The following is an 18,219-nucleotide window of genomic DNA, read 5'->3' on the forward strand; positions in this document are numbered from 1 at the left end:
GCTATATAAGTTTTTTGCAGTCTTATGTTTTTTCAGTGGCATTTTTCTGGTCAAGTATGTTGTGATAAGTTCGGCAGCATCAATTTTTTATAGTGCTGGCCTGGTTGTGCTTTCTTTTTAAGATATATTGTTGCTAATAGAGCAGGTTTGTTTTAGCTTCCATCTGCAAATTAAACTACTTAACTGAACTTAATATATTTTCTTAACCCATGCAGACATTGCATACAGTTGCGATAGCAAATCTTGTGAGTGTAACTTCTTGTATACAATATCTTGTTCTTGCTTCTTTGAACCACGACTTCTCTTCATATTATTTAATTACGTCCTTTCTTTTATATTCAAATGAGAAGAGACTACCAAATGCATCCAAGAGCTTACAGACGTTGTTTTTAAATTTATGAGAATCAAAGATCAGAAACAATCTATCTTGGAATACAAGTTCGAGTTCGATCCCAATCTCGAACTCCACAAGAACTAATTAATGGAAGTTGATAAAGCTAGTGAAGTTTCAAAACCATCGGTTCCGGATGAAAAATAGTTGAATCAATCTCCTCCACGAAGCTTCGTGTACTTGACGAATCTATTTATTGCTTACATTGCATGTTCATCTAGAATGAGACCAAATAGATCTAGATTAATGTTCCCCTGCTTTTTTGGTGTGTTATGTTGGGTCCATGGCTTGCTAGTACATTTTGATGCACGAGAATTGTTTTTTTCCTAGGTTTGTAGAAGTGGTGTTTTTGTTTCTAAAGTATTTTAAAACCTTCTATAATAGTTTGGTAAATTAATCTTTTCACATTGGCAAGTTCTTTCTGTAAAACCCCACATTTTTGGGCTTAAGAATGAGTTGGGCCATTACTTCCGATAATGGGCCTAAGGTGGATTTAGGAGTGCAATAGAATCCATTAGGGAGTCTTTGAAAAGGAGGACCGCGAACTCTCTCTCTGTGGTAATGGAGGGGTTTCTCTTCTTTGGTCTCCCTCTCACAATTTCGAGGGTACACTCATCCACCTCAATATAATTACATGAAAAGGTAGGAGTGGGCAGCAAGAACACAGAAGAAGAAAGTAGAAAAGAAAGCTTTGAATGAATTGGTGCATCTAATTCTTCTTATTTTAATCTTGTCATATATTGGGTTTCACTCTTTGCTGAAAGGTTTTACAAGAGTTTGTTGGTTAAAAGTATTAAAAGGTGACTAAGGTCCGTAGCTATTATCTTTGAACGTCTTTCGTATCTCATTTAGAAAATTTTATAGTAAGTACTATTTGTTAAGGATGTAAACTTTTTGATAGTTATGGGACTTGGATGTATATATTTAACTTGTGTTTTCGATAATGACTTTGTACGAAGTGCTTAGATGATCTGGCATTAGTCGAGACATTCAAGTACTTTGGCGTACTAAGTCGTAGTGATCTCATTTTGCAAACCGATTACTTAACTGCTCTGGCATTGGTCGAGACGGTTAAGTAGCTGGGTTAATCAATGAGAAGTATATTGCTTAAATTTTCAGGTTATGACAGGATTTTTATTTATGAAATGTTGAAAATACAGAGGAGATTCTCGCTAAATTTTTTTTCGAGAAAAAGTCATGTATCTTAGGTATATAGTTGTTTGAGATTTGGGGCGTGACACTTTCCCTAGCTCGATAGATCATTTTGTTGTTGTTGGGTGTGTTGTGTAGGGTATCAATTCGATGAAGGGGGAAAAAGCAAGAAGACCAAAAAAAAAAAAAAATTGCATGCTCTCAATCGGCGATCATCAACTTTTGAGTAAGGTATTATCCGGGTTCTTTATGCTTATATTATCCGAGCTCTATATACTTGTAGCATATTTATTTATATCATGCATTCACTTACCTTCGTCTTTAGAAAGGTGCCAAATGCTGCATTTTTTTTGTAAGCTTGCTTGTTAAAGAGTCCACGGGGGGTAAATTCCTTGAATGAATATATGCCACCGATTTTAATTGTTTTGATCCTTGAATGAGTACTTTTTATTTTATTTTTTTTAATCACGACTATTTCTTTTGTAGGGTGACCAAATTTTGTTTAATCTTGGCTGAATGTTCTTGGGACGAGAATGCCAACATAGAGGAGGATGTTCTTGGTGAAGTTATTTCGAATGCAAAACAAAATAGAATAAGTTGGTTTGGAGGTTTTTTATAATATATTTGTATTGATTATAATTTGGGTTTTCGATTGGGAAGGGATTGTTTTCAAATTGTGTTAGTAATTCAATGTCTTTGTGTTGGATGTGTAAATTTATTTCTTTTGTTTGTGTTGCACTATGAATTGTTTATTTGAGCAATGTATTTTTAAATCCAGTGTGGATATATATGGTGAAAATGGGCAGGTTGCAGGTTGAATGAATATGATTAGAATCAAATAATTAGGGGTTTTTATAAAAAAAAAAGAAAAAAAAAAAGAAAAAGAATACTATAAACCACGGTTTGATAAGAACTGAGGTATAAACAATTTATATAACCCACGGTTTGTAATGACTATACACCACGGTTTGATAAGAACCGAGGTATAATTAGTTTATATAACCTACGGTTTGTATACAACCGTCGTATATATTATCACTATTTCCCACGGTTTGTAAATATAAGACCAAACTTTTCGGACTATTAACCACGGGTTGTAAATCTTAATACCACTGTTTTATTTAAAACCGTGGTATATAAGAGGTACTTTTCCCCACGGTTTTGTTAGAAGTATTTGTCACGGTGGTTGTTACCACGGTATGAAAACAGTGGCTAAAGGCTTTTTACCACTGTAAATAACAGTGGTATATGAGCTTTTCTGTAGTAGTGATGTCACTGGTCTCAACATCAAAATCAACATTCTCATTCATTTCTACACCAGCAAAAGCTTCAATAATCTCTACTATTTGGTTATTGGCTTCAACAGCCACTTGATTAACGATATCAATTTGTTCCTCCGTGATTACCTCATATACAGTATCATCCTTGCCTGAATTCACTCCTCCACCTGCCACATGTTTAGGAACCCAATGGCTTGCCTTGCTTTTCCTTTTCCTAGCTTGTGGCTGCAGTTCTGGATCTTTTGGAGTTGTGTCCACCACTACTGCCTTTCCTTTATCATTCTTTGCCATGATCCCTCTCAGTTTCCTACATTCCATAACGATGTGCCCTACCACTTTACAGTGGTTGCACATTTTTGGCAAATTGACAACTTCCACTTCCTGCAAGAATTCTTTCTTAGGAGTTCTAACATACACTTGGTCAAGGATGGGGTTGGAGAGAGTTACATCAACGAGGACGTTAGCGAAATCGCCAAGTTCTCTTTTCAAGGTCTTCTCAGCAATGAGCATGGGGTTGCCTACTCCACGAGCGATCGACGTACATTAGTATTTCAGGAACCCAGTATTCTTGCCCCAGTCCAGGGAGGCGAACCCAAACAAGAGAGTGTGTTTGTTTATGCTGCTCGGGATTAAAGTTTGGAGTCCATTGCAAAGCCTAAGTGGAGTGTCATCAAAGAGGTGAGATCTTCCAGACCAAACCTTGTTAAGGTTTTCCACATTTGAGAAGCGGATAAAGAGGAATCCTTTCCCAATTGGTGTAATAATCCAGTCACCTTTCGGGTTCCACTTTTGTTTAGTCGGAGCCCTAACTCTACCAATAGGAACTTTTTGCATATCTACTTTGCCTATAAGGCAGTGTTTACAGAAATCCAGGCCTCGTTCCAGAGCTTTGGGGGAGATGGTAATAGCTGGATATTCTCCCATTTTCTCTGGAATAGGTAGGTTGAAAGATTCGAAAGCAGGGGAGGATTTTTTAGTAATGTCTGTGTAGGAAGACTTACCCCCATTGCCTGGACTTGTGTCTCCTTGCTTGCTCTTTTCATGAGGCTTGCTGGTACAAATCGGATTCTCTAGTTCATAAAGATCCATCTCTACAAACTTACTTCAAATAGTAACTAATTAGGCTTGCAGATTGAGGATAAGAATTCCAAAACCTACATAAAACTACCTAAACAAGCAAAATTTCTATGGTCAGTAACCAGGGTCAAGTCTTTTCTAGTGTGAGAAAGTCAGAGCTTCTCTCACTTGAAAAACTCATTGAGAAAGTATACCTAATGGGGTTAAATATTACTATTAGAAACGCCATAGAATTTTTATCAAAATTGTTATCGTTCCAGAGCTTTGGGGGAGATGGTAATAGCTGGATATTCTCCCATTTTCTCTGGAATAGGTAGGTTGAAAGATTCGAAAGCAGGGGAGGATTTTTTAGTAATGTCTGTGTAGGAAGACTTACCCCCATTGCCTGGACTTGTGTCTCCTTGCTTGCTCTTTTCATGAGGCTTGCTGGTACAAATCGGATTCTCTAGTTCATAAAGATCCATCTCTACAAACTTACTTCAAATAGTAACTAATTAGGCTTGCAGATTGAGGATAAGAATTCCAAAACCTACATAAAACTACCTAAACAAGCAAAATTTCTATGGTCAGTAACCAGGGTCAAGTCTTTTCTAGTGTGAGAAAGTCGAGCTTCTCTCACTTGAAAACTCATTGAGAAAGTATACCTAATGGGGTTAAATATTACTATTAGAAACGCCATAGAATTTTTATCAAAATTGTTATCGTTCCGAGCTTTGGGGAGATGGTAATAGCGGATATTCTCCCATTTTCTCCTGGAATAGGTAGGTTGAAAGATTCAAAAGCGGGGAGGATTTTTTAGTAATGTCCGTAGGAAAGACTTACCCCCATTGCTGGACTTGTGTCTCCTTGCTTGCTCTTTTCATGAGGCTTGCTGGTACAAATCGGATTCTCTAGTTCATAAAGATCCATCTCTACAAACTTACTTCAAATAGTAACTAATTAGGCTTGCAGATTGAGGATAAGAATTCCAAAACCTACATAAAACTACCTAAACAAGCAAAATTTCTATGGTCAGTAACCAGGGCCAAGTCTTTTCTAGTGTGAGAAAGTCAGAGCTTCTCTCACTTGAAAAACTCATTGAGAAAGTATACCTAATGGGGTTAAATATGTGAATCACAGATACAAAACTGCACATCCCTATAGTAAAATAGGTTAATATCTTACTATTAGAAACGCCATAGAATTTTTATCAAAATTTTTATCGTTCCAGAGCTTTGGGGGAGATGGTAATAGCTGGATATTCTCCCATTTTCTCTGGAATAGGTAGGTTGAAAGATTCGAAAGCAGGGGAGGATTTTTTAGTAATGTCTGTGTAGGAAGACTTACCCCCATTGCCTGGACTTGTGTCTCCTTAGCTTGTTCTTTTCATGAGGCTTGCTGGTACAAATCGGATTCTCTAGTTCATAAAGATCCATCTCTACAAACTTACTTCAAATAGTAACTAACTAGGCTTGCAGATTGAGGATAAGAATTCCAAAACCTACATAAAACTACCTAACCAAGCAAAATTTCTATGGTCAGTAACCAGGGTCAAGTCTTTTCTAGTGTGAGAAAGTCAGAGCTTCTCTCACTTGAAAAACTCATTGAGAAAGTCTACCTAATGGGGTTAAATATGTGTATCACAAATACAAAGCTGCACATCCCTATAGTAAAACAGGTTAATATCTTACTATTAGAAACACCATAGAATTTTTATCAAACATCCCCTAACAAATGCATTTTTCTTCTTTAAAAAATAGATTGAAATAACAAGGAACTCAAAAATCAAACCACAATTTCTCTGACACACTTGGCACCTAGGTTACATTGACACGGGTACGCATGTCGGTGTCCGACACGGATACGGGGTGTCGGATACGGCGAGCAGTTGAAGATCGACACGGGGACACGGATAGGAATAATTAATTAATTTTTTAATAATTATAAATTTATTAAATTAGATGGTAAATCAGAAATTCGAGGTAAATTAAATACAATATGTGTCCGTGTGTGTCCAACACGGACACATGGATACGTATCCGACACAGATTTTTTTCAAAATATGGCGTGTCCATGTAACCTAGCTTGGCACTGAACTAGGTAATGATTTTTTAGTATAATGGTAATATTATAGTCTTCCAACAATTTTTTTAAGGTACGTATACTAGAATACCATTTTGAATTCCTAACTTTAAGATAAAATTTTTGAGGATTTCGGCAATAAAACTTTAAAATCCATTAAACAATTGTGACAATTGCCAATTCATGCACATAATAGGTTGAAAAAAAAATACAAAATTGGACTCAATAAAAAAAAATAGATGCAAGAAAAGGACAGAAAACACATTCTAATTATAGATCTTCTTGTTAAGTATATTGAAGATCACATTCAAAAAATACCTGCAAAACAAGAAAGGACAATTCTGTCATTTCACCAACTTAAACAAATATTAAATCACACAAACACAGATAATAACAATTGACTAATTATAACTAAAAAACAGTGCTAACATAAAATAATGAATAAAAAAAATAAAATAAAATTACACATACCACATGAAGAAGAAGAATCCAGTAATTAAAAATGGGTACTTCTCCAAAAACCCAACCTTCACTACCCTACAATAAACAAACAACAAAAATGAAGCTTGGGTTAGATTAACTAAGCTGAAATATAGACTTATACTAAATTCATCAAAAAAACGGACCTCACCCTCCATTGCTTCCTTCAGCTGGACAGGAAGAAGACGCAGCAGCTAAATGTTTTACAGATGAAGTCTTAATAACTGGTGATCGACTTCTCAAGTGACAATGCTGGTCGAAGTTGTCCTCCCCATATTAAATTCCCACCACCAGTTAACATCACGTGCAATGGATTTCACTACTGTAAACGAAACACTTTCCCCTCGAACTGGTTTTCGAAGATGAAGTAGACCAGTTGGTATGGTGGTAATGTTAGTTAGCACTGTTGACTCCATTGAAGAAAAATGGATTGAGCAAAAAAAAAAAACAGAGTGAAGAAAGAAAGAGTGTTTTTTAAGACTTGCAAAAACGGTTGGTTAGTTTTAACTATAGCTTGTAATTCGCCCGTTTAATTCGCGAATTATTCACGTATTATAAGGATTCCCTTATAAAACGAATAAAGACGACAAATATTTGGAAGATGATGTTTAATAAGGGAAGGACTATATACAGACCCCATATCTCTCAAGGCAGACCCCATTATTTCTCAAGGCAGACCCCAAACTTAAAATTTTCTCAAAGCAGACTCCAGACAAAAAACATTGTTTTCTTTTTTTACTTTTCACTTTCTTCCGCCGCTGTTCTCTTTCTTCCAACTCCTCTAAAATAAGCAGATTTTGGGTTTAATCTCCCTGGTTGATATATAACCAGCATAAAAACCCCCTCTAACCGAACACATGCATAAAACCTCCCTATTATTTAAAACATAACATTAAAGCCAAAACAGACCAAAATACCCTTGTAAAAACTGGGCTGACGTCATAAATCTTTACTTATAATTTCGACTTAAGGACAAACCGAGCTTACGTCATCCTATGTAAATTTATATTTACATATGAAAATTCATATTTACATAACCTGTGTCACCTGTCAGATGTCAGAAAAAACGTCTATGAAATTTCATATTTGCATATGTAAATTTGTATTCACATATGTAACTTCATATTTGCATATGTAAATTCATATTTCCATAACCCGCGTCACACCGGTTAGAACTCAAATGTCAAAAACATCTACAAAAATTCAGTGGATCAAAATATAGTTTTACAAAATGTGTCTATATAACATCAAAATGAGCAATCAATGGAGCAGCGCCCACCAAGGCCAGCCGGACGACGAGAAAGAGGAGCTTGAACAGGTTCTACAGTCTACAACATAATCCTGCAGTTTCCTTGGCACCTTGGGCAGCAAGAAAAGAGGTGCGGATTGTGTGTGTGCTGTTTTATTTGCAGGTTACAAAGAATCCTACTTTACACGTCATCAAACCAATGAAATTACACCACCTGCTACCATTTCCAACCATCATATCGATTCATCATCATTCCAGATCAAAACAATAAAGTAATGATAACAGACGCCATTGAAATGAAACAAGCATTTTTCAATAGAGCAGAAAAGCAGTTCATCATAAGCAAATACTGAAAAGTTAAAACGAAACCTAAACATAACCTACCATACTAACTAACATAACCAAGACAATACCATGCACCTTGAACGAGGACCTTCAGCAACACCCTTGATAATGAAATTCAGATACTCGGACTCCATTCCAACCTCATGATCAACAGTCAAATCCATAGCTTCCTCACTAGTAATCCCAAAGTTATTCTCATCTTGCCATTTCTCAAGCTCATTCTTAAACACAACCTCATTTCTCATCAGAATACCATTCTCCTTCCCCAACAACATCCTACTCAGCTCATCCACACTCTTCTTCACGTGCATAAATCTATCCCTCTCCCATTAACCATTAACTCTCTCAGCCAAATCCTTAACCTCAACAGTTCGACCGATCTTCAGCTCTTGGCCCTTCTCAATCTTCTTGGACACAACACCAATACCCATTCCCACAAATATCACATTCGAATCAGTAAAAACATCTTTCATAACTTGGGGAACTCTATAATAACGACAATACCCACGGTAACCACCAGTCCACCACTATTATAGCTTAGGTTTGGTAGTTCGTAAACGAGACATTGGGAACCGATACAGAGTGATAAGTAGTCATAAGGGTTGTTTTCGATACCTTTCTTAGTGTGGCTGAGTTCACGAAACACTTGAACACCAACGATAAGTGGTTGGGCTTTCTTCTTTTTGTTACGGTAGGCTTTCTGAACTTGGGTAATCCATTTTTTTGCTGTTGACTCTTCGCTAGTGAAGATTGTTAAGATTTTGTTAATTTAAAACTCAGACCTCGAATCAAGTTAAATGCAATCATCAATCACATCGAAATCATCTAAATTGAAACAAATAAGGTTTCTTGAAATCACCCATTCATCATAAATTTGTCAAATTGAAAGAAGCTCATCATCCCATTCATCAATAAACACAACATAAATGAGTAAAAAAAAATGTTAAAGAAATGAGACCTTGGAAACAATGTGATCGGTGAGACCAAGATGAGCTTGACAATTAAAAACAATTTATATAGGTCATTGAATCATAAGTTTAGAATATATTATTTATAAAAGATTATCTCAAACAAAGACACGCACCTGAAAGGCTGAAACGCACCTGAAAGGAGGAGTGAATTCAATTTCAATCGGATCTTTCTCGTATCCATTTGCATGGTACTTGATCTTATATCCTTTTCCCTTTGTTATCCAGATGAATCGGTGTTCTTCTTGGTCGAAATTATGATGAATATGGAAAAAGGGTAAAACGGGTAATAAAATAAAATAGGAAATAGAAATCGGACTGGAATTTCGCTGTTATTGGAAATTAGGGGGGTTTATGTGATATGGGCCGATAAATAGGGGGGTTATGTGATATGGGCCGATAGGAAGGGATTTACACTCATCTGGATTAAAACCAAGTGGTTGAGCCCCATTTCTTGCTAAAATAAGAACCACTCATTGTGTGCTTGCTTTTCCAAAAGCACTCTCAGATCACGAGTAACATCTTTCCGACACTTGGAGCAAAAACTCCTTAATTTCCATTATACATCTATGATCATGCTAAGAACAAAAACTCAAGTACCCACACATTATACATGAACTATAACTGTAAAGCAATGATGCTTGCCTCAGATCGTCCCAAATTAAAGCCTTGAAAACAATAGAGTATGGAGTATTGTCTTCATCACCCTCAATTTTAATCACGGTACCAACCGGCCGGGCTGTCCAAGTATCAAGTCCACAAAACCACTCAAATCCCACTCCTTATCGTCAAGGTAATTCTTCAACAACATCTTTACTCCACTTTGAAATCATGGCTTTTCGGTCAAAAAAAATAAAATCTGCTTGGACTTCCTTTCAAAACATAAAACAATAGTAAGAATAATAAACTCGTAAACTATCAAGAAACACAAAATAAGCTGTTCTTACTTCATCATTGTCCTCGTCGTCTTGTTCGCTAGAAGACTGAATCCTTTTCCTTTTCTCTTTATTTGAACTTTTATCTACAAGTAAAAAAAACATTTGAATTTTAACAAAGGAATTTTAAAAAACATTTGAATTTTGGAAAAGCAAGCACACAATGTATAAGAACCAACACTATCCAGTATCTGTCACCACTCACCAGTATGTAAGAAAATGTTGGACGATGTATCAACGTCAAGGCCAAAAGTGGAAATGGGAAAGAAAGAAGTTGTGCCCTACCTAAACCATGCCAATTTGACTAGCCAATGTTTACGTTTAACTATTAAATCATGGTGGCCATTTACACTAAGAGTATCAGTTTTAAGTCATCCCTTTCGGTGTAAGACAGTCCAATCCAACTAACTAAAGTAGAAACGCTAGTCAGTTGAGAACGTCTTGTCGCTTTAAGTTAGTTTATTTAAACTGATCTTAATACAGGACTAGCAAAATCTAATCTAAGTGTAAGACAGTCCATTCTAACCAACTAAAGCAGAAAAGCTAGCTTGGTGTGAACGTTTTTTCTCTTTCAGTTAGTTTATTTAAACCGATCTAAATGTAGAACTAGCAAAATCTAATCTAAGTATAAGACAGTCTAGTCCAACCAACTAAACCAAACAAAGCTAGCCAGCAAAATCTAATCTAAGTGTAAGACAGTCCAGTCCAACCAACAGAGGCATAAAAGGATAGTCTAACTGGAACATCTTTGTTTATATAAGTTAGTTCAATTAAACCATTCCTAATGCAGGACCTACACATTTCGTCTATGTATAAGACGGTCTATTCCAACTAACAAAAGGGGGCATAGAGTAGCCCAATGTGAACATCTACTCTTTTTAAGTTAGTTGAATTGAACCATTCTGACCAACACATCTCTCTTCATTTGAAATTTGAAATTTTGACAAAATATCTCGGTGCAACTTACTATAAGGTCGGATTTCAAAATTCAAATTCAAATTTTGGGCGGGTTTCGAGATTTCACCGAAATTTAAAATCCAATTTGAAATTTTGGGCAAAAAATTTAAATTTAAATTTTGTGTTTTGAATTTCAAATTGGTTTTGTGTTATCACTAACTCCAATTTCAATTCAATTCATGTTTTCAATTTGTATTGAACATGAAATGAAGAATACAAACCAAATTACCAAAATATTGTGTTCGAAATTTTACTAAAATTTAAAATTCAAATTCAAATTTTAAAATTTGGGAGGGAAATTTCAATTTCAATTTCATCTTCAAGACTTCAAGACTTCATATGAAAAAAATAAAATAAAAAACTACAAATCAATTGACCAAAAAATTTGAATCAAAGTTTTCCTTCACTATATATATGCTCTGAACCCAAAACACTAAATCCTAAATTGAGTCGTGTATTTAAATTCCAAAAATAATTTTGTGAGCCAAAATTCAATAATAAATTTTGAATTAAAGAAAAAAATATATATATTGTTCAAATTTAATTTCATTCACATCTCTGTAAAGTACAAAACCTTACCCATAAACCTTAAACCCTGAACTCAGCTCATATAGTGTAGTGGGGAAGACCATAAAATGAATATGTAATATTTAGGTGTATAAACAATGGTTAGTAATGTTTTTTTAATTATTGTCTTAAAATAAAAAATTTGTCAACCACTGTGAACCAAATTTGAGTGAATTACTAAAAATTGACCAATTTTGACCAACTAAACGGTTTATAAACCCAAAACTGAGTCGTGTATTTAAATTTCAAAAATAATTTTGTGAGCCAAAATTCAATAATAAATTTTGAATTAAAGAAAAAAAAATATTGTTCAAATTTAATTTCATTCACATCTCTGTAAAGTACAAAACCTTACCCATAAACCTTAAACCCTGAACTTAGCTCATATAGTGTAGTGGGGAAGACCATAAAATGAATATGTAACATTTAGGTATATAAACAATGGTTAGTAATGTTTTTTTAATTATTGTCTTAAAATAAAGATTTTGTCAGCCACTGTGAACCAAATTTGAGTGAATTACTAAAAATTGACCAATTTTGACCAATTAAATAGTTTAGATTAGCTATCCAAAACGAGATGGGATAGTCCAGTCCAACCATCCAATGCAGACGGAGTTAGCCTAATCTGAACGTCTTTTATTTTAAAGTTGGTTCCAATGAACCATTCTTAAGATAGGTCCAACACAATCTCCTATCTTTCTAAGACGGTCCAGTCCAACCATCCAATGCAAACAGAGTTAGCCTAATATGAACATCTTTTATTTTAAAGTTGGTTCCAATGAACCGTCCTTAAGACAGGTCCAACACAATCTCCTATCTTTCTAAGACGGTCCAGTCCAACCATCAAATGCAGATAGAGTTAGCCTAATCTGAACGTCTTTTATTTTAAAGTTGGTTCCAATAAACTGTTCTTAAGACAGGCCCAACACAATCTCCTATCTTTATAAAATGGTCCAGTCCAACCATCCAATGCACACGGAGTTAGCCTAATTTCAACATCTTTTATTTTTAGGTTAGTTTTGATCAAAATTAAAACTCTAACTAATTTGAAATTTTGGCAAAATGTTTCAGACCAATACATGTAAACAATGAAAATCGAAACATCAAAATTAAAATATGTAAAATGTTTGATTCCAAAATATATAAGAAACTCAATTCCATTCTATCAAAGTCTTTACAAAAACTTTTAATCTCAAAAAATGTTTCTTCATGTATCCTCTGTAAAAGTATAAAATATTTCAAACATCTATTTGCCCAACTACACTAATCGACAAAAATTGGATCTCCTTCGAAAGCCTCCGCTTGAGCAATCCCTTGAACATTCAACCCTTGGAATGCCTCCACACGGGTTTTCACTAGAATTTCCCAGCCTTTTGCTATTTCTAGACTATTCCTGCTCCAAAACAACACTATTTTTGGAATTGGACAACCATCTTCCAAATCTAGTTTAATGTAATGATTACTATTAACATAACCGATCCCAAACACATTAACATTGTTTAGATCCACTGGAGATCTCATAGGGAGAAAGGTATAACAATATGATGTAGAGAACATCATTTGAATTTTGTGAAGTCCGAAGTGCATCAATTGGTACCTCATTGTGACTGTATAGATGATCTTATAACATTTACAGTGAATTATAATGTTAGCTAAAAATTTGTCATAAGAAAAATATAGGATATCTATCAAAGTAACTAAGAGACGGCCAAATTAGACTGTCTAATGCTTCATAAGTCGCTCCAGTTGGGGCGCCAGAGTCTTAGAAAGTTAGTTGGCCTGGGACATCTCGAACATAAGACTATTCCCATTTCCCAACACTCACTATTCAAATCAACCATTAAACGGAAGAGATCGTCCTTATAGATTGAGTTTGCATAAATACTTTGTAATCACATTTTGTACAAGTCGTCCTCATAATGATTTCATAATAAATTGATATTGGAATCATTATGAACAATAGTTGTATATGGAGTTACCTCATCTTGGTCGCCATCTTGGTCACTTGATTGAAATTTCTCTTCATTAAATAGTTCATTTTTCACATTAAAAACATCATATGCCCATTCCATTTCACTCAATGTCATCAAAAAAAAAATGAAAAACAAAAAGATGGGTTGTAAATAGAAATAGAACAAAAGAATTTGAAAAGGAAGATAAATATGTGTAGAGAAAGAAGAGATGTGTGGGTTAAATTTATTTGGATTGGAAAATGAGAGGAGTGGGGAAAAAAAAGGTGGGTTTAAGGAAAGTTTCTTGAGAGAGAGTAAAAAGACAAAAGTTGAAATTTATGTGTTTTCACTTTTTAAGTGGAGTCTGCCCTAAGAGATTATTTAGGGACATATCTGGTATTATTTTTTTTAAATGGGGTCTGCCTTGAGATATATGGGGTCTGTATATAGCAATACCCTTTAATAAGGGAATTTTTTTGGCTGGGCTTATTATTGCCGAATTATAATGTCCTAATTATTGAAATTAAAAAAAACGGGCTTTTATTGTAAAAGTTGGAAACTGGAAATGGAGACTCTCATACTTTAATACTTGGAAAAACTCAACCGACTAAAAAAGTAAAGATTAAAAAACTCCTAAATGTTTAGACTAAAGAATAAAAAAAGCATGTGTTTAATTCTTGAAGGCTTTAAGCCATAGCTAGAAAACATATTCCACCACTTTTTAGTTCTTGAAGTCATAGCCTTGAAGATCAAAACTCAAAAGCAATCTTGTTTACCAGGAATAGAAGTATTGGTTGTACATTTTTAATTTTGTTTGTGTTAGTAATAGTAAGTAGAACAAAAAATTCGACATTTGTATTATTTTTTTCATGAATAAAATTGTAAAAATCAAAATAAAAATGTTATATACTTATATATCAAAGTTTTAAATGTAAAATATATAGCCAAATTTTAAAAGAATGTATTCGTATTATACCAGTTTAAAACACATATATCGTATTTTTGCCGTTAGCGTTTTATTGAACTGAATATTTAAAAGTATTATTGTTAAATATTTCGAATCTTAGGCAAATAATTTTCGTATCGAACTTTTGCCGTCCACGAATTTACTAGGTATGGTTTTAACAATAATTTCATGATCCATTGGTTTGTGTGTTATTATATTTAAGTTACAACCTTTATTTATGACGTTGGTGTTTTGAGATAATGGTAGTGAGGAAGTGGGGGTAGTTTAATATGGTTAGTGAAGGAGGCCGGTATGGGATAGGAATGGGATATTATTGGTTGGGGTGGGCCTTATCTTGAGGGAAAGGTCTACGTGAAAGGAGGCATTTTGTCCAATCGCCACTTGTTTAGGTATAGATCTTTACCTACAAACTGAGATTGAGATTAGATGGAAATGAATGGTTGTGCTCTTCTTTTGGAGAAGAGTTGCCTATGTATCAGGTTGCCTAGCTCAACCTGAATCAGGTCTTACGTAGTTCATTTCTCTCTATTTATAGGTGTTGAGCTGACTTTCCTTATTTTCTTCAGATCGTTGGCAAGTGTATATCCATATTTTGCTCTCTCTTGATGATTCGCCATTACTTCCACCGTTACAAAGTAAATGTCTCCTTATGTGGTGCTTTGACTGATCTTCAAGACCGTTGCAAATCCTTTGTTTCCATATGTGCATGTATCTGATATTTGGACGTCCTGGTTTTGGGTTGTAACTACGACCTGGTGATATATGAGCTGTGAAGATACGACTTGATTTATGGACACGTGTGCTGTAGTGATAGGTTTGAGAACAGAGGGTACTAACACAGCTCCCTTTATTTTTATATTTATTTTTATAGGGAAGGGTAAAAAATAAAGTTGGAAATAAAGTAAAAGATTGGGTGACACGTGGCCAGCAGTTGGTGGTTTTTTCGAAAAATGACCGGTTTGGAAATTGTGCGGGAAAAAGGCTTGGATTTAACCCATGGGCCCCAAGTTACAGCGTTTTTGTGGGCGAGGTTGGTATAAGTTATAATTGCTTTTTATGGGGAAATCAATCGTTTGTTTTATTTTAGGTTTTACATCTTAATAACGATCTCAATTACAGGTCAAGCGTCATAAGCTTATCTGAGAAAATGAGAAAAGAGAAAGAAAGGAAAAAAAATTGAAACTTTTTGCTACCAGGTGTGTTTTCTTGTTTGGTTTAAGATTTGATTTCCTTTGTGAAACTTTGATATGTCGATCACTTCTAATAGTATGAGTGGTGAGGTGAGGTTGAGTGAATTGAGGGAAAGGGAAGTGAGTGGTGAAAGTGGTGGCATTAGGGTTTGTAGTGAAGAGGGGGCCTCCTCATCTTCGTCTGTGGAGGAGATGACTGGTGATGCGGTTGCTGGGTCGGTTGAGGATTTTATTGATATGAGGGGAGAGTTTGGTTTGGAGACGTCCGACCTGATGATATATGACCTAAGAGGGGAGAGGAATGTATTTGGTGTAGACTACGTTCCTCCAGATGGCGGTGTTGTGGTTACTTATGGTCAAATGAAGGTTGGATTGAGGTTACCATTCTCCCGTCTTACTTTGGACGTTCTGAACTTCTGTAGGAAGGCTCCTTGTCAGTTCGTGAGAAATAGTTGGAGGGTATTACATGTGTTGGGATTTGTTGAATGATAGAGGTTATAACATATGTCTGTCAGATGTGCTTGAACATTTTTCGGTGAAGAGGTCGGCTGCTTTGAACTTTAATTTCCAGATGATGAAAGGTAAATCTTCTATTATTGTGGGTGTATGTAAAGAAGATTGGGGGCGTAGGCCTTTATTGGTCGTTGGGAATTATTGTGCTTCTAGATGGGTTTTGGAGAATCGAACTATAAGAATGGATGGTAGGTCGTTATGCTTATAGGTCGTATTGTATGTAGGTAAGTTGATATGACAACGTTCTGATGATTTTCTTTTGTCTTGCAGAGGTTGTTATTTGTGGGCGTACAAGCACCGGGGCTATAGAAAAGTTTACTAGGTTGAGTTGGGAGGAGAAGCAATCTGTTTTGGAAGAGGTTGCGTATTATTTCAAGAAGTATGGAGGTGAGAAGATCAATCTGAAGAAGGTTGAGCTGAAAAAGAGGACCCAAAAGTTGATTCTTGAAGTTTTGGATACTGAGATGAAGAGAGAGGAGCAAAGGAGGGGGTCTGTTTCTAGGTCATCTAGAAATGTTGGAGGAGGTTCTGGTAGTCGTCCTGTGGTTAGACGGCCTACGGAGGGAGGTGAAATTGGTAGAGAGAGAGGTGGACGCGGTGGTGGAAGTACTGGAGTGGGTGGTGAGGTTGCTCCTTTAGTTCAGAGACCTGTGTTGAAGAGGAGAACTGAAAGTGGCGAGCCGGAGGTGGCCAAGAGGATGTGACTTGAGTCTGGAAGTGAAGAACGACCTGTTACTAGGGGTGGACGCTCTTCCTCTGGTCGGGCTCCTCTAAAAAGAATGGATTTGAAGGATCTGGAAGTGGAGGTTATTGGGAGGGGCGCTAAGGGTAAGAGAAAGGCTAGTGATGTCGAGCAGAAATGTAAAGTAGGTGGGAGTTTGTATGAAGGGAAGGATAAAGGTAACTCGGACTTGCTGGATAGGACAGTTACTTATACTGATCCTGTAAGTGGTAAGTCCCATTTGGTGAAAAATAGTGACTGTAGTTTTAAGTCACATTTGATTGCCAATGGTTTGCTTGAAAGTATTTTGCTGGATGGAGATCGAAAGGAGCTTGACGAGGGGAAAGGTGTGGAGGATAACTTGAAGGACATGGATCGGTCCTTCTGTTTTGTAAGTATTGCTCCGATCTAAGTTTTGTTTTGTGATGTAAGCTATTGAACTCTAACTTCCTCTGTTGGCTTTGTAGATCTTGGCTGGGTATAAAAAGTTGAGGGCAATGGCTGTAATTTCTGATATGTACAAGAAAGAGCTGGAGAGTGTTAAAGAGTTGTATGATCGAATGGTGGCTATCCAAGAAGTGGAACGAGCTGAGGTTATTGGCTTGAAGGCTCAGGTCGCTAATTTGTCCGGTAAACTGGCTTTGTTGCAACCATCTCTTGATTCTACTCGGGTTGAGGTAGCGCACTGGATTGCTGAGTATAAGCGATCTCAAGCTATTGCGGAAAGGGCTGAAAATTTGTACAACGAGCTGGTTGACCAGATCGAGGGTGGTGAAATGTACGTTCTGGTGGAAGATTACAATGAGCTGGAACAGAAGTACAAGGCCCTGAAGTGGTCGGTTGAAAGCGGTCCTGCGGCATGTCTGTGGGAGGCACTGCTGTAGATGCGAGTAAACGATTTGAAACGTCAACTGACTTGCGTACTGGTAAGGCAATGGAACGACCTGGTGATGTCTCTTTTGTTGTAACTAGTATGGCTGCTGAACCATCTACTGATAAAGTTGTGGAAGAAGGTCGGGACATTGACCCTCTGAATGTGGAGAATATATCTCATGTAAACTGATGATTTATGTTTTTTTCCTAAAACTTATACTGGCTAAACTGATGATTGATGGAGGCATTGAGGTTGTTTACCCAGGATTACCTGGGGGCCTCTAGTGTCTAACTGATTTTTGTATTATTTAAGTACGATAACTACGTACTTACTTACTTTAGAATTGAGAGAGTTGCGAATTGGATATGTGCTTGATTGTCTTCATGGTTTCTTGTTCATTATTCGACAACCTGCTTTATTTTACAGCCTGCTTATGGTGCATAGTGGCATATCGTATAGTGGTAGATCGCCTGTAGCTTGCAGGTTGTAAGTATCTGTCCATGATTTGATAGATGCGCCTAGTTGATGCCTAAGTAGTTA

At 36.1% G+C, this 18,219-nt stretch overlaps 1 long non-coding RNA gene across 2 annotated transcripts; it reads right to left on the reverse strand.

The window, feature by feature from the left end:
- Positions 1–4,730: 4,730 nt before the first annotated feature.
- On the reverse strand, positions 4,731–7,076 carry LOC147476590 (uncharacterized). 2 transcript variants are annotated; one of them, XR_015207265.1, is made up of 4 exons: positions 6,588–7,076; positions 6,433–6,498; positions 5,227–6,279; positions 4,731–4,811 (listed from the first exon to the last, which is right to left on the reverse strand). It is a non-coding gene; the product is annotated as an uncharacterized LOC147476590 (long non-coding RNA). The 2 variants fall into 2 exon arrangements; XR_015207264.1 differs by having other exon boundaries at positions 4,731–4,818.
- Between the last annotated feature and the right edge of the window lie 11,143 nt (positions 7,077–18,219).

The sequence above is a fragment of the Coptis chinensis genome, chromosome 9 (genome assembly GCF_015680905.1).
Source record: "Coptis chinensis isolate HL-2020 chromosome 9, ASM1568090v1, whole genome shotgun sequence".
NCBI classification, from domain to species: Eukaryota; Viridiplantae; Streptophyta; class Magnoliopsida; order Ranunculales; family Ranunculaceae; genus Coptis; species Coptis chinensis.